At 42.5% G+C, this 23,489-nt stretch overlaps 1 long non-coding RNA gene across 4 annotated transcripts in view; it reads left to right on the plus strand.

Annotated features, from left to right (window-relative positions):
- LOC134936157 (uncharacterized) overlaps positions 1–23,489 on the plus strand; it is a 61,665-nt gene that overhangs the window by 30,653 nt on the left and 7,523 nt on the right. For 3 of the 4 annotated variants that reach the window (XR_010180469.1, XR_010180466.1, XR_010180468.1), the window contains exon 2: positions 814–921. This is a non-coding gene — a long non-coding RNA (uncharacterized LOC134936157). Of the gene's footprint in view, positions 1–813; positions 922–9,327; positions 9,378–23,489 lie in introns of all 4 variants that reach the window. The other variant, XR_010180467.1, reaches the window with a different exon arrangement.

The raw sequence follows: 23,489 nt of genomic DNA on the forward strand, positions 1-23,489 counted from the left end.
GTAGTGGATGCTGGGCGCCCATCCCAAGTGCGGATTGTCTGCAATACTTGTATATAGTTATTGTTACAAAAAAATCGGGTTGTTTATTGTTGTGAGCCATCTTTTCAGAGGCTCCTACGTTTATCATACTGTTAACTGGGTTCAGATCACAGGTTGTACGGTGTGATTGGTGTGGCTGGTATGAGTCTTACCCGGGATTCAAAATCCTTCCTTATTATGTACGCTCGTCCGGGCACAGTATCCTAACTGAGGCTTGGAGGAGGGTCATAGGGGGAGGAGCCAGTGCACACCAGCTAGTCTAAAGCTTTTACTTTTGTGCCCAGTCTCCTGTGGAGCCGCTATTCCCCATGGTCCTTACGGAAGTCCCAGCATCCACTACGGACTACGAGAAATAGAATTATCGGTAAGTAAATTCTTATTATTATACTGCTCAGTTAATAATCAGTGCTCCCCTCACTGAACATATAATGTCCAGATACCACATTATTTAACTCATACTTGATAACTTCAATGTATATGAGTGAGCCCAACTTACTGATTGTAGCAAGCTCCATCACCTTAAATACTGTTAAATAGTTATATATAATAATAATAATAATAATAAATAAATAATATAATAATCTAAATAATGGTTTCGAATTTAATTTTACAGTGTCATACAAGAGTTTCGTGCAATGTAAAAAATAACAACAATTCCTGTGCTGTTATAACATCTTTTAAATAATATGAAAAGTTTTATAATTGATTTGTACAGTTTTCTTAACTCTTAATAATCCACACTGTGTTAATATTAGTGTTTTGCTTTATTTAAAGGTAGAAGATCATGCGGTCATAAAATGGAGAATTGAGCAGCCTACCCATAAAATGGGCTGCCCAGCAGAAATATACATATTGCAGGTCATTAATTACCCTGAGTTTAAGGTAAATGTCAAAAAATAATATGTATTGACCAAATGTGTTTATGATACTAAATTCTTATAATCGAAAAAGTTCTTTAATGAAAATGTATATATTATACTTTTTTTATTGAATGCTAAATCATGGATATGCTACCAGGATTGTATGTGTGTGTGGGGGGGGGGGGGGGGGGGGGAGGTGGGGGGGGGGGGGGGGGGTGGGAGGGGGGTGTTATAGAAGAGAGTAAGACACAGATAAATATCAGTGTATGGTTTATGTAGATAAAATGTGATAACCACAAACAAAGAAGGAGTACATTAAAGAGATATGATATAGAAAAGATCTCAGGACTTCATACTTATGTTGCTAGTTTTCCCAAAATGTGTGACCACAAGTTCCATCTATCTAAAAGTATAGGTAAGAATAGTATGTATTTCTCTATCGTCCTAGTGGATGCTGGGGTTCCTGAAAGGACCATGGGGAATAGCGGCTCCGCAGGAGACAGGGCACAAAAGTAAAGCTTTCCGATCAGGTGGTGTGCACTGGCTCCTCCCCCTATGACCCTCCTTCAAGCCAGTTAGATTTTTGTGCCCGGCCGAGAAGGGTGCAATCTAGGTGGCTCTCCTAAAGAGCTGCTTAGAAAAGTTTAGCTTAGGTTTTTTATTTTACAGTGAGTCCTGCTGGCAACAGGATCACTGCAACGAGGGACTTAGGGGAGAAGAAGTGAACTCACCTGCGTGCAGGATGGATTGGCTTCTTGGCTACTGGACATCAGCTCCAGAGGGACGATCACAGGTACAGCCTGGATGGTCACCGGAGCCTTGCCGCCGGCCCCCTTGCAGATGCTGAAATAAGAAGAGGTCCAGAATCGGCGGCAGAAGACTCCTCAGTCTTCTAAAGGTAGCGCACAGCACTGCAGCTGTGCGCCATTTTCCTCTCAGCACACTTCACACGGCAGTCACTGAGGGTGCAGGGCGCTGGGAGGGGGGCGCCCTGGGAGGCAAATGAAAACCTATTTTGGCTAAAAATACCTCACATATAGCCTCCGGAGGCTATATGGAGATATTTAACCCCTGCCAGAATCCATTAAGAGCGGGAGACGAGGCCGCCGAAAAAGGGGCGGGGCCTATCTCCTCAGCACACAGCGCCATTTTCCCTCACAGAAAGGCTGGAGGGAAGGCTCCCAGGCTCTCCCCTGCACTGCACTACAGAAACAGGGTTAAAACAGAGAGGGGGGGCACTAATTTGGCGTTAGAAATATATAAAAAAGATGCTATAAGGGAAAACACTTATATAAGGTTGTCCCTATATAATTATAGCGTTTTTGGTGTGTGCTGGCAAACTCTCCCTCTGTCTCTCCAAAGGGCTAGTGGGTCCTGTCCTCTATCAGAGCATTCCCTGTGTGTGTGCTGTGTGTCGGTACGTGTGTGTCGACATGTAGGAGGACGATGTTGGTGAGGAGGCGGAGCAATTGCCTGTAATGGTGATGTCACTCTCTAGGGAGTCGACACCGGAATGGATGGCTTATTTAGGGAATTACGTGATAATGTCAACACGCTGCAAGGTCGGTTGACGACATGAGACGGCCGACAAACAATTAGTACCGGTCCAGACGTCTCAAAAACACCGTCAGGGGTTTTAAAACGCCCGTTTACTTTAGTCGGTCGACACAGACACAGACAGGGACACTGAATCCAGTGTCGACTGTGAATAAACAAACGTATTCCTTATTAGGGCCACACGTTAAAGGCAATGAAGGAGGTGTTACATATTTCTGATACTACAAGTACCACAAAAGAGGGTATTATGTGGGATGTGAAAAAACTACCATAGTTTTTCCTGAATCAGATAAATTAAATAAAGTGTGTGATGATGCGTGGGTTCCCCCCGATAGAAAATTATGGGCGGTATACCCTTTCCCGCCAGAAGTTAGGGCGCGTTGGGAAACACCCCTTAGGGTGGATAAGGCGCTCACACGCTTATCAAAACAAGTGGCGGTACCGTCTATAGATAGGGCCGTCCTCAAGGACCAGCTGACAGGAGGCTGGAAAATATCATAAAAAGTATATACACACATACTGGTGTTATACTGCGACCAGCGATCGCCTCAGCCTGGATGTGCAGAGCTGGGGTGGCTTGGTCGGATTCCCTGACTAAAAATATTGATACCCTTGACAGGGACAGTATTTTATTGACTATAGAGCATTTAAAGGATGCATTTCTATATATGCGAGATGCACAGAGGGATATTTGCACTCTGCATCAAGAGTAAATGCGATGTCCATAACTGCCAGAAGATGTTATGGACACGACAGGGGTCAGGTGATGCAGATTCCAAACGGCACAAAGGTGTATTGCCGTATAAAGGAAGAGGAGTTATTTGGGGTCGGTCCATCGGACCTGGTGGCCACGGCAACTGCTGGAAAATCCACCGTTTTTACCCTAAGTCACATCTCTGCAGAAAAAGACACCGTCTTTTCAGTCTCAGTCCTTTCGTCCCTATAAGATCATATCTGCCCAGGGATAGAGGAAAGGGAAGAAGACTGCAGCAGGCAGCCCATTCCCAGGAACAGAAGCGTTCCACCGCTTCTGACAAGTTCTCAGCATGGCGCTGAGACCGTACAGGACCCCTGGATCCTACAAGTAGTATCCCAGGGGTACAGATTGGAATGTCGAGACGTTTCCCCTTCGCAGGCTCCTGAAGTCTGCCTTACCAAGGTCTCCCTCCGACAAGGAGGCAGTATGGGAAAAAATTCACAAGCTGTATTCCCAGCAGGTGATAATTAAATTACCCCTCCTACTACAAGAAAAGGGGTATTATTCCACACTATATTGTGGTACTGAAGCCAGAAGGCTAGGTGAGACTTATTCTAAATCTAAAAATTTTTTGAACACTTACAAAGGTTCAAATCAAGATGGAGTCACTCAGAGCAGTGATAACGAACAGGAAGAAGGGGACTATATAGTGTCCCGGGACATCAGGGATGCTTACCTCTATGTCCCAAATTTGCCCTTCTCACTTAGGGTACCTCAGGTTCGTGGTGCAGAACTGTCACTATCAGTTTCAGACGCTGCCGTTTGGATTGTCCACGGCACCCCGGGTCTTTACTAAGGTAATGGCCGAAATGATGATTCTTCTTCGAAGAAAAGGCGTCTTAATTATCCCTTACTTGGACGATCTCCTGATAAGGGCATAGTCCAGGGAACAGTTGGAGGTAGGAGTAGCACTATCTCGGATACTGCTACAACAGCACGGGTGGATTCTAAATATTCCAAAATCGCAGCTGATCCCGACGACACGTCTGCTGTGCCTAGGGATGATTCTGGACACAGTCCAGAAAAAGGTGTTTCTCCCGAAAGAGAAAGCCAGGGAGTTATCCGAGCTAGTCAGGAACCTCCTAAAAACAGTGCATCATTGCACAAGGGTCCTGGTAGAAAATGGTGGCTTCCTACGAAGCAATTCCATTCGGCAGATTTCACGCAAGAACTTTTCAGTGGGATCTGCTGGACAAATGGTCCGGATCGCATCTTCAGATGCATCAGCGGATAACCCTATATCCAAGGACAAGGGTGTCTCTCCTGTGGTGGTTATAGAGTGCTCATCTTCTAGAGGGCCGCAGATTCGGCATTCAGGATTGGATGCTGGTGACCACGGAGCCCAGCCCGAGAGGCTGGGGAGCAGTCACACAAGGAAAAAATTTCCAGGGAGTGTGATCAAGTCTGGAGAATTTTCTCCACATAAATATACTGGAGCTAAGGGTAAATTTATAATGCTCTAAGCTTAGCAAGACCTCTGCTTCAAGGTCAGCCGGTATTGATCCAGTGGGAAAAACATCACGGCAGTCGCCCACGTAAACAGACAGGGCGACACAAGAAGCAGGAGGGCAATGGCAAAAACTGCAAGGACTTTTCGCTGGGCGGAAAATCATGTGATCGCACTGTCAGCAGTGTTTCATCCCGGGAATGGAAACTGGGAAGCAGACTTCCTCAGCAGGCACGACCTCCACCCGGGAGAGTGGAAACTTCATCGGGAAGTTTTTTCCACATGATTGTAAACCGTTGGGAAATACCAAAGGTGGACATGATGGCGTCCCGTCTGAACAAAAAACGGGACAGGTATTGCGCCAGGTCAAGAGACCCTCAGGCAATAGCTGTGGACGTTCTGGTAACACCGTGGGTGTACCAGTCGGTGTATGTGTTCCCTCCTCTGCTTCTCATACCTAAGGTGCTGAGAATTATAAGACGTAGAGGAGTAAGAACTATACTCATGGCTCCGGATTGGCCAAGAAGGACTTGGTACCCGGAACTTCAAGAGATGTTTACAGAGGTCTTATGGCCTCTGCCGCTAAGAAGGGACTTGCTTCAGCAAGTACCATGTCTGTTCCAAGACTTACCGCAGCTGCGTTTGTTGGCATGGCGGTGGAACGCCGGATCCTAAGGGAAAAAGGCATTCCGGAAGAGGTCATTTCTACCCTGGTCAAAGCCAGAAAGGAGGTGACCGCACAACATTATCACCACATGTGGCGAAAATATGTTGCGTGGTGTGAGGCCAGGAAGGCCCCACAAAGAAATTTCAACTCGGTCGATTCCTGCATTTCCTGCAAACAGGAGTGTCTATGGGCCTCAAATTGGGGTCCATTAAGGTTCAAATTTCGGCCCTGTCAATTTTCTTCCAGAAAGAATTGGCTTCAGTTCCTGAAGTCCAGAACTTTGTCAAGGGAGTATTGCATATACAACCCTCTTTTGTGCCTCCAGTGGTACTGTGGGATCTCAACGTAGTTCTGGGATTCTTCAAATCACATTGGTTTAAAACCAGTCAAATCTGTGGATTTGAAGCATCTCACATGAAAAGTGACCATGTTCTTGGCCCTGGCCTGGACCAGGCGAGTGTCAAATTGGTGGTTTTTTTCTCAAAAAAGCCCATATTTGTTTGTCCATTCGGACAGGGCAGAGCTGCGGACTCGTCCCCAGTTCTCTCCCTAAGGTGGTGTCAGTGTTTCACCTGAACCAGCTTATTGTGGTGCCTTGCACCTACTAGGGACTTGGAGGACTCCAAGTTGCTAGATGTTGTCAGGGCCCTGAAAATATAGGTTCCAGGACGGCTGGAGTCAGGAAAACTGACTTGCTGTTATCCTGTATGCACCCAACAAACTGGGTGCTCTTGCTTTTAAGCAGACTATTGCTAGTTGGATGTGTAATACAATTCAGCTTGCACATTCTGTGGCAGGCCTGCCACAGCCAAAATATGTAAATGCCCATTCCACAAGGAAGGTGGGCTCATCTTGGGCGGCTGCCCGAGGGGTCTCGGCTTTACAACTTTGCCGAGCGGTTATTTAGTCAGGGGCAAACACGTTTGTAAAATCCTACAAATTTGATACCCTGGCTAAGGAGGACCTGGAGTTCTCTCATTCGGTGCTGCAGAGTCATCCGCACTCTCCCGCCCGTTTGGGAGCTTTGGTATAATCCCCATGGTCCTTTCAGGAACCCCAGCATCCACTAGGACGATAGAGAAAATAAGAATTTACTTACCGATAATTCTATTTCTCGGAGTCCGTAGTGGATGCTGGGCGCCCATCCCAAGTGCGGATTATCTGCAATACTTGTACATAGTTACAAAAATCGGGTTATTATTGTTGTGAGCCATCTTTTCAGAGGCTCCGCTGTTATCATACTGTTAACTGGGTTTAGATCACAAGTTGTACGGTGTGATTGGTGTGGCTGGTATGAGTCTTACCCGGGATTCAAAATTCCTCCCTTATTGTGTACGCTCGTCCGGGCACAGTACCTAACTGGCTTGGAGGAGGGTCATAGGGGGAGGAGCCAGTGCACACCACCTGATCGGAAAGCTTTACTTTTGTGCCCTGTCTCCTGCGGAGCCGCTATTCCCCATGGTCCTTTCAGGAACCCCAGCATCCACTACGGACTCCGAGAAATAGAATTATCGGTAAGTAAATTCTTATTATTTTTATTGATATTTATACTTTTGCCTACAATTAATATTCTGGATATATTTATTCACACATGAAGTACATCTCCACTACAAACCAGTTTCTGTGACCATCTGTTTGGCAAATGATTTATACTTGGGAGGTGACTTTTTTTATATAAACATTAATCCAACACATAACATTACGACAACACTGTGACCCATGCATGACAATGTCAGAGATAAACCTCCTACTATCAATCTCCTTCAATTGTCTGTTTATTACCCTTTGTTTACAAATCGATTGGGAATCCCAGGAAGCAGACAACACACGCAGTTATGTCCACCAAATGAGACTGCATCCACTTTATTCAGCATGACATTATATAGAGAAAAAAGGTACTTGCATGAACACTTGATACACGTCACATTTCAAAACAATAATGCATCTCTTCTCATAACTCCTCTCAGACTGACACCCTCCTACGTGTCCTTCACCAGAAGTCTAAACACACAGACTGTCTAATAACATGTTTTCAAGACTTATAGCCACAGCCTTGCTTCGCACAGAACATACTAACTGTGAAATGTCAGCATTATTATGATTTATCCAGCAAAGCATACTTTTACTTCATTACATCATGGCTGCTACTTAACAAAATGTCTGACACTGCTTAAGCTAAATACATCTATCTTCATCAGTCCCTCCTTTTCATAATAAAATGACATTACAGTTGATAACAATATGACATTACAGTTGAGCTACAAGGCATCACACAAACTCTACCTACAAGAGACTAAGCAAACAGTCTAGCTATAATGGTGCTAAAGGCTATGTTCCCGTAGGACCGTGCTTGTCACTCTATCTCACGGAAGGTAAATAACCGTTCACTTCATATCCATTAAGGTAGACTGTTCACGGCTCCTTCTTGCCAAGCTCTTCTGTAGTTTCTTAAACTTGGAGGATTCACATATTTGAGTTTACAGATTTATTTTAAGCTGAAAGGAAAGGAAACAAAATAGCATCTTAAAACACAGATATATGCAAATTGCTAAGCCAACAATTTTTAATAAAAACATCATTATTTTAACAATCTACTCTTTGATCCCACTAAACCAATTAGCTGGGATTGAGCAGGACATTTCTCTAAAACACTTCTTGCGCACTATTTGTTTCATTAGTAATAAATATACAACACATTCTTGGAGTTCTCTTCATACATATTCTAAAAAATATTACACTCTATTTAGTAGTATGTATTTGCTTTAAACAAATGAAAACCCTTATACGCTTATATGTAGTGGGGACAGATGCCCATTCCCGTCCTTTTCCAGATGTGGGTCCATGTGAGCCCAGCATTTCTTAATTAACTGGTATCTTTGAACTTCTACAGATTTCATGATCTACCACATATATATACCATATATTTAAGAAGTACAAACTTATATACTAAATACTGGTACGTTACTTAGGATTGGTGGACAGTCCAGTTTCCCTGCCCTCTCCTATGAGAGATATAGAGTATATTATGACAATAATGAATACTGAAGTTCCCAATATAATGACCCATAGTGGTCTGTCTAGTTTAGGCCAATTTAGCCATTGCATGTTTGTGTATTTTGTTGTTCAAACTTAACTTGAGCAAATTTGCAGTGGAACCAAAGTCTCTCTATCCTTAATTGACACAGAAGTGGGTGTGGTCAGCAACACTCGATATGGACCATAAAATCTGGGCTCAAGTGACTTTTTCACGTGTCTTTCCAGATACACCCGTTCTCCTGGTTAAAGCTTGTGGGGATTCAGATTTGCTCCTGAATCTGGGAGAAAGGCAAAACTAGAAAATACAGAAGTGTCAGTTTCTTCAGTAACACTTTTTAACATATGCAGTCAAATTACCATATTTATGCTGTAACTCTTATGGATAATAACATCCTATCTTAGGTATGCTATTAAACAATATTTCATAAGGTGAATAACCTATGGTTTTACTGAATATGGTTCTACTATTAACCAGTACTAAAAAATAAACACTTTAGCATCCCTTTCTGGTTTCTGTGACACACCCACTAACCTGTGGGGGGATACATGGAATGCCTGTTGTATTGCCAAATCATACCTTATGTACTACATTACTTCTTTAATTAAATAAATACCGCTATCTGCTACTATAACTTCTGGTACTCCATATCTGCAAATAACTCCTGCAACTAATTTTCTAGCTATTGATTTTGCTGTGGCTTCTTTTGCCATTGGTAAATAACTAAAAATGTCTGTGGCTACCAATACATCTTTGGCAGTTAGATATAGTCAATTTGCAGTCTTTGAAATTTAAAATAACTTTTGGGGGATTGCTCCAAGGGTTGACTTGACCTTCTATCCTTGATTGGACATTTCCAGTAGGCCTACATATCTAGTAGGTTTGTACAAACTTGGTTGCGGCAGGATAACATACTGCAACTATCCATATTTTATTAACTGAATTTTCCATTTGCTCTTCTCCCAGGTGTGAGAGTCTATGGCTGACTTAACACATAAGTGGATATAAGCTTCTGGGTAAGTATAATTTCTCTTCTAATTTTCATAAGCCAGTGTCTTCTTCTTGTCTGTCTCTTCTTCTTTGCCATGCTACTTTTTCTTCAGGACCTGCTTGTTCCTGAAATTTCTTCAAATCCTGTAGACCAGGCATTTGAGGCTTTGCTTCTTTCCGATTCTTCTGTCTGTGTGGAGTAGACTGCTACCGTCACTGGTTGTTTGGTTGCTTTCTCTTTCCACAGGCTACTTTCTCACTCTCTACTGTTTGGTTCTGAAGTTCAATCAGCGTAGCATAATCAGGCATCTGGTCTGGCACTGGAATGGTTACAGGCTTGCTGGGGGCATCTTGCTGCCCTCTTGGCTTCAGCATCTTGCCAGATTGTTTCCTCGTTTCAGGAGTGTCATTTCTTGCATGTGCCTGGATCTTCATTACGGCAACCTTTCCTGTAGCCCTTGCAGAGCTCTGAACTAGTGTCTGATCAGTGAAGCATGTATGTCCTTATTCTTGTACTGGGATGGTAAGGATCCTGAATCCACAACTTCATGTGTAGTGGTTACTACATATCCTGCATAAGGAGTTCCATCCTCATGGTACCTTGATCCATCCACATATAGCTCATGCTGAGCATAAGGTAGTTCTTGGTTCAGTAAAGCCACACAAGGAGAAGGAAAAACTTTGATTACTAGAATTATTCTCTTCCTCTTCTGGACCATCCCTCTGGTCCTGCATCCATGATGATCTGTCTATATATTGCTCTTCTGGACCACCTTCCTGGTCGTTATTATCAACTTCCTCTTGCTGGTCCATCAATAGGGATGATAACCTGTTCCTCCCTCCTTTTGAATCTTGAGATTCAACACCTTCATTGAGTAATGCTGGTAAAAGACTTGCTGGGTTGAGGGTAGTACATCTTCTGATGGTTACATTTGGTGCACTCAGCAGTTCTACTTCATACTTGGTAAATCTGGCAAATGACAGTGTTTAGTTGTTGCTTGTTGAAGCTTCTCTGTACCTGCATGTGGTACCTGGATGATAAGTTCACATTTCAGCACTATGCCTGTGCTCTTGTCTTCTTCTAGGACTGTTGTTGCCGTCACTGCTCTGATCCTGGTAGGTGCTCCTTGAGTACTGCTGTCAAGCTTGCTTGAGTGGTAGGTCACTGGTCTTCACCTCAGGCCATCATTTTGCGCAAGGACTTCTATGTATGGCCTCCTTCTTCAATAGTCAGGTAGTTCTAGGGCTTGAGATGAGGCAACTGCTGTTTCCAATTGTTCAATTGCTTTATCCATCTGTTGCTGTGTGTAGGATGTGTACCCTCCTCCCTTTCAGTGTTGTCATACAATGCTTGCATGTAGACTGATGCTAGAGGTATCCATTCTCTGCAGTATCCTACTAGGCCCAGGAATGATTATCTGATTTGCTTGACACTAGTTGGCATCTTAGCTTGCAGTATGAATTTTTTACATTCTCACTTTTGTTAGATGTTGGATACCTTGAGTGTCCTAGGAAGATTACCTCTTGCTTGGCTAGCTGCAATTTCTCCTTCTGATGCTCTGCAGTCTGGTCTTTCCAGAAACTTCAATAATGACACTGGACTTCTTGGTACTTCTTTTAGTGGTGGTGGCAATCAGCAGTTTATTCACATCCGGTATTTAGCTGTGTGTCTTGTGGATAAATCACTTGGTGATGTAGCCCCTCCCTGGGGTACTCTGGTCCTAGTAGTATTGCTTACTTTCTTCCATAACTGGTACTGTGGTAATGAGCCAATACTGAACTTCTGCTCTAACTTGCTTCTTAATGGTTCTGTTCTTTCCTTTGATAAGTTGCTGGAAAGTTCAACTTCTGCTGGTGGGTACTGTATTCTTGCTTGGATAAGCTTCAGTACATTGTGCTCCAGCAAAGTCACTTGACATGTACTCCGAGGTCAAGCCTGGACTGGTATTAGTGACTGTAGTTCTTGCATCTCCTGTCCCTTTAAGAGTTTCTGATGTCATCAGTTCCCTCTGCTGTCTTCTGCATCTGCTGGCTCCAGTATGCATTAGACTCAACACAATTATGCACGTCCTGATCCAGTGGGCAGAGTGACTGCAATTATACCTTCCATTGTTTCTTCTGGAGACATTATGTTCACTGAGAGGCACCTAAAGAAGCTTGTGCTTCATATTGGCAGAGGAAGCATCATTCATTTGCCTTCTGGGACTTCTTCTGTCTTGTTCATTATTATTTGCTTCAACACTGGAGCTGCTGGTGCTTTAAATCTTCTCATGGATTACCACTGTAATCTTGCTATATAATACTGAACACCGTCAGATGTCTTTCTTTGTTTTTCTTAAAACAGATTTCATGTAGTCTTTAAACTTTTATGCAACCATCAAATTGCTTCTCAACTTTTAATTTTTCCAATCACCTCTTCTTATGATCCATCCATTATTCTACATACTTTGTCCTTTTTTCACTTGTATATTTTTTCCTTCTGCTGCTGGAATGTCATCTTTTTAGTCCAAGTCCACTCATGCTGGTGTTCAACATAATGATGTCCATGCTGGGAGTTGTTGTTCCTCTTTGTCTTACTTTTCCTGTGAGAGGTAGACTTGTATAGCAGCTTGTATTTCAGGTTATATCCTTGCTGGAATGTTGTAGGTACATCTTACTTTCTTGCAGGGATTAGGGCTTGATTTCCCAATCCAGTTGTTGTGATGGCCTGATGAGTAAGTAAACGTGGAGGAATCTGGTTGTGCATAAAAACAGTTCTTGAAGCCCTTGTGTCTCCTGTGGATAAAATCACTTTTGTCGAACTGTCAGTGGCGACTGAGTACACTGTTGCCGACATAGGGGTTGCACACCCTCATATTCTATCATCTTGTGTGTGCTGCCTAGCATATGTCTGATAGGAAATCTGTTGCCATGCTTTTAAAACCTGTTCTAAATTTACTTAACAGGGTCTATATATATATATATATATATATATATATATATATATATATATATATAAATATATATATATATAAATTCCATACCTTCCCCACCTGTGGCTCAGGTGTATCTGGAAAAGGACGAGAGGCGGCACTCCAAGGACTTGAAAAATAATTTATGTGCAAAACATGGCAGAACACAAAAGTGCAAACATTGAAAAAAACATGGAGGTCTTACGACGTTTCAAGGCAGCAAGCCTTTTCCTCAGGTAAGTTAACCCATGTAGAATGTGATGTGCGAGAACCAAACTCACCAAGAGAAAGACTCACCTTTTAAAGCCGTGCTGAGACAGGTGTTCCCGGCGTCTGTGTTCAGGACTTCCGGGTGCGGCGTCCAAGAGGCGCGTCGCTGACGTGTTCGTTGCATAGCAACAGGGATACAAACAGTCGCCGGGGAGACCCGTCACAGCTGCAGAGAAAAAGTAAACAAAGAGCGTCATGTGAATGATGAACAGAATGTATGACACCCGCAAAGGGTGAATTGTGGGTGAAGATGTGAAGCTTTAAAAACAAGATTAAAAACTGAAGCTCAGCTGAAGGTTCTGAGAAGCTGTAAAAGCATATAACGAGAAATGTGTAGTGATAACAGCATATGTTAATGAGAGTTATAATACAAACAAAGTGGCTAATGATGTCTTAAGCCAGAATAAGCTAGCAAACGGAAATGTGCAGTCAGGATGGATCCCTGCTAAGTTGCAGCACCCCGTCACCAGGAGGGACTAGGAAGGGGTAAGAGGAGGAAGGGGGAGTGAAAGGGGAACGGTGTGAGGTTGTGGAGAAAAGAAGACAAAGAGAGGGCAGGGGAGAGGGAGAAGCAAAAGAAAGATTAGAAGATAAGAGGCTCCAAGCACAATGGGACCGATTGGAACAACAGTGCAATACTTACAGACAAGATCTGTTAAAATTTAAACAGAAGAAACTCACAACGGTCCAAGCCGATTATGAAGATCAGAGGGTGTATCGGTGGTTGAATGGTACAGACCTACCATCCCGCTCTAGATCTCGGGTCTCTTGGAAAGACAGAAATCCATCAACTAGGAGAAATAGGTCACAATCTAATAGTGACAGCGATTTTTTAGTCACTGATTCGGAAGACCCACAGTCAACAAGGACGGTCCCTTTAGCCAGGGCCACACGTTCAAAAGTCGACATGCGCGACCAGGAAGAACGCGACGTGGGGGCCAAAACCAAAGGATCTTCCAAGCCTCCCATCAACAGAGGGAGGATGTAACGTTTAATTTATCATCCCGTACCTTTTCACCTACCGAATTAAATGTGTTAAACAAAGGTTTATCCTTTATCCCTACCCATCCCCACCGGGATCTCGATTGGAAGATCGATCTGTATGGGCTACATAGGTCCCTGAAAACCAAGGAATTTTTTCAACATCAAAGTGACAACGTGCCATCTTATCAAACATCAGTTGTGCACAAAAAAACGAAGTTCGATCCTGTTTCGGCAAATGCTTCATTGAAGACATTCAACCGTCTGCTAGATACAGCAGTTACTAAATATCATGCAGCTCAACCCACAGTTCACACAAATTTGACCAGAGCTGAACATAAAGCACTTCGAGATTTGTCGAAATATCAGGATGTCATCTTCCGCCCCGCCGATAAGGGGGGCGGTATCGTCATACAGGACTCCACAAAATATATCGCCAACATCGACCTTCTGTTACAAGATCCATCTACGTATCATCAACTTTCCCAGAATCCAACGGAAGGGTTTAAACGTGATCTGGATGCTGTTTTGTTGGAAGCCCATCAAGCTGGTCACTTTGACAAGAAAATGTATAATTCATTACTCACCCCGTTCCCCATCACTCCAGTGCTTTACACAATCCCTAAACTTCACAAAAATCCTGTTGATCCGCCTCCCAGACCGATCATTTCAGCCAGGGGGTCACTGCTTCAGCCAATTTCACAGTTTCTAGATCAGCTAATCCAACCATACATCATGGATCAGCCCACGTTTCTCAAGGACACTACACAACTTCTTAATAAACTCAACTATTTGAAAACAGTACCAACTGATATGCTGCTATGCACCTTAGATGTCAAAAACCTTTACACGGTGATTCCTCACGACAGTGGCTTAGCAGCTATGGAACTATTTCTGTTCCGACATCATTTTGACGCCATCCCTATCCCTCTGTTTCTGACATTGTTGTCAAAAACTTTAAAACAAAATTATTTCATGCACAATGGACAGTACTTCATTCAGACAACCGGGTGTGCGATGGGGTCCTCTGTGGCCCCATCGTTCGCTAACGTATATATGTTCCAACAAGTAGATGAATTCTTTTTTTCATCAAGGGAGATAGCTAACAAAATAGCCCTCTACACACGGTACATAGACGATCTGCTGATCTTTTGGTCCGGTACGGAACAGGAATTCATCACCCTCATTGAACACATTAATTCAGTTAACTCACCAATTAAATTCACGTATCAGACTAGTTTTACAAGCATCAACTACCTGGATGTCACTATTGAGATTAAGGATAATTCCATCCACACCAAATTATTTTCAAAACCCACGGACCGCAACACACTTTTACACCATAGCAGTTGCCACCCCCCTGCACTTATACGTGGTCTTCCTAGATCACAAATGCTTCGGGCAGCACGAATTTCAAGTGATCGCACCACTTTAGTTATGACGTTGGACCACATGACCCAAAAATTTGCTCATAGAGGCTATAAGCTGAGGGAGCTCCAGCAGGCTAAGAATGAAGTCCTTAAAATCCCAAGAGAACAATTGCTTTATAAAGTCCCTCAAAAGCCACTACAATCACGGATTCCATTCGTCACTCATTTTACAACAGCCAGTAAAGTTCTCCCACGTGCCACTAAAGGCCTATGGCCCATAGTGTCTGGCGACAAAGACTTACCCTGTTTCAAAAATACCTCCCTGATGCCTAGCTATAAGAGGGGACCTAATCTTAGGGACCTTCTAGTCAAAACAAACATCACTCCAACTCTGGGTGCATTTACGCAAGTAAAGAAACCAGGATGCTATCGGTGTGCTTCCTGCACCACTTGCAAATATTTGGAAACAGGTCATAATTTCAATAATCCACATACAGGCAAGCAATTTAAAATCAGACATGTGGTCACTTGCACGACACCATTTATCGTATATACCATCATCTGTCCATGTGGTTTACTCTATGTCGGACAAACCATCAGAAATCTCAGGGATAGGATGGCGTTGCATAGATCGGCCATCAAGGCATCGCTTGATGGCAAACCCGTGGACCAACCGGTTGCACGCCACTTCAAATTAAAAGGCCATTCACTCTCTAGCTTGCGATACAAGATCATCGACCATATCCCGAGCCCTGTGAGAGGGGGCGACCGACATACAGCATTATCCAGATGTGAATCCTAGTGGATCTTTCTTCTGGATACACTGTCACCAAATGGACTTAATGAAAAATTCACTTGGAATGTGTTCTTGTAAAGTATACCCATTGATCCCGGCTCCAACTCCACCGCCCCCCCTTCTCCCTCCCCCCCCCCTTCCCCCTCTCCCCCCCCCCCCCTTTCTCTCCCCCCCTCCCCCCTCATGTTCCGTTCTTCCTTCTTCTACCCCTGTCCCTCTTCCCCATCCCTTTCTTTTGCTTCTCCCTCGCCCCTGCCCTCTCTTTGTCTTCTTTTCTCCACAACCTCACACCGTTCCCCTTTCACACCCCCTTCCTCCTCTTGCCCCTTCCTAGTCCCTCCTGGTGACGGGGTGCTGCAACTTAGCAGGGATCCATCCTGACTGCACATTTCCGTTTGCTAGCTTATTCTGGCTTAAGACATCATTAGCCACTTTGTTTGTATTATAACTCTCATTAACATATGCTGTTATCACTACACATTTCTCGTTATATGCTTTTACAGCTTCTCAGAACCTTCAGCTGAGCTTCAGTTTTTAATCTTGTTTTTAAAGCTTCACATCTTCACCCACAATTCACCCTTTGCGGGTGTCATACATTCTGTTCATCATTCACATGACGCTCTTTGTTTACTTTTTCTCTGCAGCTGTGACGGGTCTCCCCGGCGCCTGTTTGTATCCCTGTTGCTATGCAACGAACACGTCAGCGACGCGCCTCTTGGACGCCGCACCCGGAAGTCCTGAACACAGACGCCGGGAACACCTGTCTCAGTGCGGCTTTAAAAGGTGAGTCTTTCTCTTGGTGAGTTTGGTTCTCGCGTTTTTGCACATCACATTCTACATGGGTTAACTTACCTGAGGAAAAGGCTTGCTGCCTTGAAACGTCGTAAGACCTCCATGTTTTTTTCAATGTTTGCACTTTTGTGTTCTGCCATGTTTTGCACATAAATTATTTTTCAAGTCCTTGGAGTGCCGCCTCTCGTCCTTTTCCAGATACACCTGAGCCACAGGTGGGGAAGGTATGGAACTTGCATTATTCTAAGGAGGGCACCCAGGCATGTGCATTGTCATACAGAGTGCCGGATGTACCCATCGACATATATATATATATATATATATATATATATATATATATATATATATACACACACACACACATACACACACATACATATATCATACATCATACACGTATTTACTCAAATAATGCGGCAGGATTCTATTCCCTAATACCTCAGTGATCGCAAAAACGCGCTATAGCGCGTTTTTTACCCCAAAATGAGGACTGGGGACTCGCTTTGTAAGAATGGGCTGGTCCCCGGGGACGCGCTCCGTTGAAATTGCTCTCTGGCGCCTGATTGGTTACTAGCTGACTTTTCTCTGACCTTATTGGTCAGAAGTCAGCGGCGGCTGCTGCTGCTGGGCGGGAAGATGCGGTGCCGGGAGTCGGACAGGAACACGCTGAGAGGACTGACAGGAAGCTGCAGCGCGGCGCTCCCGGGCTTGATCCACACTTCTCACCCTCTCTCCCCGGCTGCACTAGTCCACGGGAGGGCCCGCTAGATTATAGATGATACGGGAGATGCCGGAGCCGCCGCAAGATGACATCACCCAGCAGAGTGATGAAGTCGGACCCACCACCTGTGAACAAATCCCTGCTCAGAGCTGGCAGGGCAGAGGTAATTTAGCTGAGCCAGTGTGCGGGGCCAGGCAGAAACTGAACAGCAGCAGGCTAATGCTGCCTTAACAGTGCCTGCCAGCCCAGTGTTTCCACCTTCCCTCCCCAACCAGCCCACTGTGTTTTCTCACTGCCCTCCCATCTAGAACCACCCTGTCAGTCCAGACACACTGATTCCCCTCCCTAACTCAGCCCAGTGTTACCTCCTCACACCCCTATATCTCTGCCCCTCTACCTGGCGCAATGTGTATAACGTGCTCTGCCTGGCGCAGTGTGTGTAACGTGCTCTACCTGGCTCGGTGTGTATAACGTGCTCTACCTGGTGCAGTGTGTATAACGTGCTCTGCCTGGCTCAGTGTGTATAACGTGCTCTACCTGGCGCAGTGTGTATAACGTGCTCTACCTGGCGCAGTGTGTATAACGTGCTCTGCCTGGCTCAGTGTGTATAACGTGCTCTGCCTGGCGCAGTGTGTATAACGTGCTCTGCCTGGCTCAGTGTGTATAACGTGCTCTACCTGGCGCGGTGTGTATAACGTGCTCTACCTGGCGCAGTGTGTATAACGTGCTCTACCTGGCGCAGTGTGTATAGCGTGCTCTGCCTGGCTCAGTGTGTATAACGTGCTCTACCTGGCGCGGTGTGTATAACGTGCTCTACCTGGTGCAATGTGCATATTGTCAGCTACCTGGTGCAATATGTATAATATGCTCTGCCTGGCGCTAAGTATATAACGTGCTCTGCCTGGCACTAATAACGTGCTCTGCCTGGCGCTAATAACGTGCTGTACCTGGAGCAATATGTATAACGTGCTCTACCTGGTGCAGTGTGTATAGGAGGTTCTACCTGGTGCAATGTGTATAAGCGGCACTACTGTGTGGTATAATGTGAATTGGTACTATTATGTGGCCACGCCCCTTCTCCATTAAGCCATGCCCCTAATTTTTTGTGCGCGCCTTCGGAGCTCACTGCCTATACTTAAGGTTCTGGGAGATGGAGAACCGATTCACTTTCTGCCAAGGGGCACCAAAATGTCTAGTTACAGCTCTGGTGCAGGGTGTCCTGCATGCTACACAGCCCAGCAGCACTGTCACCCCCATCCCACCACCTTGCAACAAGATTAAGATTAATAAAAACCTTCATTCCGATGGGACCCAGAAAAGGACCGGTAGGACCCCAATTTTTAAAAGTGAGGGGTCCCTGGGACCCACTTTTTTTTGGCCTCAGCGTGATCACTGTACCTGGTAACTTGTTTGCAATTCCCAACACATTTGACTGACACCATGGTATGTAATGTTCTCAATCAATATGTTTGGAGCTGCAATGTCCAACTCATTTTCCCCTGCACCAGAACTGCATCACAAAACTTTTAGTATTTTAAATAATAATAATAATGCACTGTAATAATGAGCACTATGCTTACAATCCTTCAGCTACCTGACAACTAAGAATTATTCTCTAAACCAGTGGTTCCCAAAATGTGTACCTAGGCACCCTGGGGTGCCTCAGGACATTTGTAGGGGTGCCTTGGATTGGTGGTCAAGAACCAATTAAAATATTTATAGTCAATGTAATAGGCAAAACCAGTGCTGGTGTCTTCCAATCATAAATTATGTGGACAACCAGAAGTGGATCCTGTCCCTCACCACATAATTGAACCTAAGGATGATATATAAGCACATTTTACTTAATTTAAAAAAAATTTCAAAATTTCACAATAAACTTTTGGCCTAAGGGTGCCATGAAAAAAATTCTGATACTCTAGGGTGATGAGACTCAAAAATGTTTGGGAACTACTGCTCTAACCCAAAACTAAAATACACATTGCGTATGTGGAAAAAATGACTTTATGGAAATATATATAAATCTGCATAATTATGCATAGTCACCCATTAATATACTTTGCAGAAGCATGTTCTATAAAACTTACTGCTTTATAATTATCTTTAAAACATTCTAAGGCATTCAGGAATAAAATGACAATTATTTTTTTAGTGCAATATTTGCTTACTGTTATATTATATATATTATATTATCCATATTCTGTAGTCAACATTTGTACATCCGCACGTCATTAGTTACGTAGAACTAACAGGTGAATTGTTACCTTTTTTCCCATCCCCAACCTGCATATTTGCAGAGTACATAGAATAACAGATTATACTTGATATTGTTACTATTACGATAAACCTTGTTATATCAGTTATCTATTGTTCAGATTTTGTAATATTTTAGATTTACACACTAGTACTTCGGCCATATGGAATCAGCTTCTGTGGTTTCCCTGAGTGATTTACAACATAGACGGGTATGATTACTTTGCCTGTCGGTTCCTTTCTCTTTGCTTATCACATTCACATTTCCAGGAACCTTGCTTAGAGGGAGTAACCCTTAACTTTCCCTCATTACCGCTTCTAGCAGTACGTGCTGTGGGCAGTATCCCAGAATTATTAGGTCTGCATTTTTCAGACCTAGGAACATTACAATTTTTGACAATCTCTATTTGTACATTTCCATCCTGATACTTTTTTATAAACCAGGGAACAATTTGGATCCACTGTTCTTGTGGATGACACAATAAAACTATTCTGGAGGATGGTTACAACCAAACCATTAAGTATTTTAACACTCAAGTATATTAAACTTAAGCAACATTTAACACTTAGGTACTTTTCCAAGTATCAATATCCAGGATCTAAAGGATCATAGGATATGCAGCTACAATATGTGCTTGATTTCCTAACATAGCAAGGAAACTCAGCCACTCTACTGATATCACTTGATTTTGGAATAAAGTGACATCCCATCAAATACATAAACACTTTCTACTGAGTCCATAGTGTTTCTCCACATTCCTGGTTCAGCGCAAAACTAAATAGCTCTCGATATGAAAGGGCCCTGCCCTTTCTTTTCTATAAATGCCACACACAAACATTCTGAGCATACGTCTTCTGTCGACATGTGTATACGCTTTTAACTACTTATTCATACAGGTGATGTATTAAAACTTATGCCCCTGAAACAGTTTGTCAAATTCTTAAGTGTCAGTAAAACCTTGTTTATCAATCCAGTGTTTGTTGTTTGCTTCAAATCTCCCTCATTAGGAAACACTTCTCTTCCTCTGGGAAGTTTTGCCCCTTACACAAATTGCACCAATAAGTGCCTATTTTCCTTCCCTAGTACTGACAATTTACTGTGCGGTCTCTTCGCATGATTGATCAATTCACTTTGCGAAATCCTTCGGGGCTGCACCTTTACTTATACTGCGAAGTATCAAAAACAAAAGTCAGTATATACTTCAGCTTAAAAGAGTTACTCTTTAAAACATCACACTTATAGTAATAAGTGTTTTCTAGGGAACTCTCAGTTTAAAACATCTAGTCTTGCAAACATCACACTAGTATTAAGTGTTTTCTTAGGAAAATACCTGTTTAAAAGATATATCTTCTTAAACGTCACACTTACATTATTTAAGTGTTTTCTGTATTCATGAGCAATGCGGGACCAAATGAAGCAAACCACTTGGATCTTAATCCTCTAACACAACAAACCAAAATTCTGTCATTACTGACTTGACTTTATCTAGTTTACAAAGACTTCTTAAATCACTGAGTCATAGGTTTTTTATATATGAATAAGTTACCTTTGTCAATAATGGCTTTAACGTCTACTTCTAATAATGTTAAACCAGGAATACATTTTAAATGACAAAAAGACTTAGTATGCTTTACTATGAAAAAAACGGATACCGTTATTACCAAACCTTGTATGTTAAATCTCGGCTGGAGAGTCTGGATTTAAAAGGCTGAGTATGTGAGTATTCAGTGTCTTAACCGTACTGGTTAAATGTTGTTTACAATCAGTAGAATTTCCTTCACTAACTATAACTGTGGAACCAAGGGGTATATAATTAACAGGTAATTTATCAAGACAATACAGAAATTTATCACCAATAAATTTTCTATCACCACCTTATCAACATGCCATCCTACAACTGTTGCAAAACCTATCATCGGTTCCCTATTAAACTGAAATCCCTATATTGCAATATACCTTTAAATTCATAATATTCTGACTCAATAGCAGGATTATACCACAAAAATTTTGATATGTCATTTAAAAATAAAACCACATTTTTTCCTTGCAAAAGTGAAACTGAAACTTATAATCTTTATCAGAGCACACAGACAAATAATGAATGTTTATCAAACAGACAATCGGGTCCAAATAATTAAGTATTGATTACCTAATCAGATGAACAGACCAGAGGACCTGTATACAAGTACTGACAGTAATCCAGTTGATATATAATGATCAAGCTTCAGATTACTTACCCGGGTATGTCAGCAGTTGCACACATATCCAGCAGTCGCGTCGTCATCTGATATTGGTAAGCTCATCGATCCCGGACAATAGCCCCCATGTAACTGTCGGAGATAAACCTCCTACTATCAATCTCCTTCAATTGTCTGTTCATTACACTTTGTTTACTAATCAATTGGGAATCCCAGGAAGCAGACAACACATGCAGTTATGTCCACCAAATGAGACTGCCTCCACTTTATTCAGCATGACATTATATAGAGAAAAAAGGTACTTGCATGAACACTTGATACACATCACATTTCAAAACAATAATGCATCTCTTCTCATAACTCCTCTCAGGCTGACACCCTCCTACGTGTCCTTCACCAGAAGTCTAAACACACAGAGACTGTCTAATAACATGTTTTCAAGACTTATAGCCACGGCCTTGCTTCACACAGAACATACTATGAAATGTCAGCATTATTATGATTTATCCAGCAAAGCATACTTCTATTTCATTACATCATGGCTGCTACTTAACAAAATGTCTGACACTGCTTAAGCTAAATGCATCTATCTTCATCAACAATAATCAACACAAACATAGCTTAATTATTTATAAAATAAAACTCATTGTACAGCCTAAACGATAATAAGATATCATCCCTCTCCTTGGAAGTTAATGCTGCTTTCATGAGGATTTGTTGTACTTGACACATCCAGCTACAGGGAAAAAGGAAAGGGTTGACAGAGCAGGGTAGCGTGATGGGACTCAGAAAGGGTCAACAACAATGGAAACACATGTAAGAACATTGGTGGAAAATTCAGGCTAAGGAACAAGATTACATTTGCCTAGCCCATGTTTTTCCCCACCTGTAGGCCCACTTTGGACTTTGAGTAAAACTCATCATCTGTTTATTTCCTGCCAATGCTACAAAGTAGATATGTTATTCGCCCCATATTCAAAATCAGTAATGTTTTGCCAAGTTGTGGACTACTCATTGGCAGATGGTCCACCAAAGAGACTACAGTTCTTAGTAAAATATGAACAGATAATGTTGTATTAATACATAAAATAACTAAAATTTATTAACTACTAAATTGCATGCTATCGGACACTTTAAATATTTACAGGGGACAAAAGGGGTGGGGTTTTGTGCTGTGCCAGACCTCCTCATTTTAAAAATATAAAAAAGTTGCTACAATGCTGGTATTTCTATTGTAGAAAAATAAAATTCTGGTGCAGAGTCAAACCATTAATAATTTTTATGAAATACTTATAATAAACCGACAATTTAAAAAAAATGTGTTAATGGTTTACTTTCCACTTCATGTTGAACCTCATTAGATGGCTCCCTAACATCCCTAATACTGACACATTAAACACATTTATCTCCAACTTAACTTTTAAAAAGAGCACATTTAAATTTGTGTACTGCAAAGTAAAAGGACCATGCCAATCTAAATCACCTAGGCCAGGTGATTTAGTGTTTTTGCCCTGAAATGTACCTTAAATACATGCATACACAGTAAAATGGTGGGTTGGTCTGCAAATCTTACAATTTGGAGGTGCTAAAATGCAGAGACAATTAGAATGCTGAAAAAAAGCATAATAAATGTATATTAAAGAGGAACTGGCTGTGAGTTGTGCACAAATTATGTGGTCAGGAAACATTAATTGTGTTAAAGCATATTTGCTGATAATCTTATTGAAACAAGTTTAAAATGCCAAAATGTTGCTTTACAGGTAGATGTATAAATGGTGTAAAATTTTCATATTAACCTTATCTTT

The sequence above is a fragment of the Pseudophryne corroboree genome, chromosome 6, assembly GCF_028390025.1.
Source record: "Pseudophryne corroboree isolate aPseCor3 chromosome 6, aPseCor3.hap2, whole genome shotgun sequence".
NCBI classification, from domain to species: Eukaryota; Metazoa; Chordata; class Amphibia; order Anura; family Myobatrachidae; genus Pseudophryne; species Pseudophryne corroboree.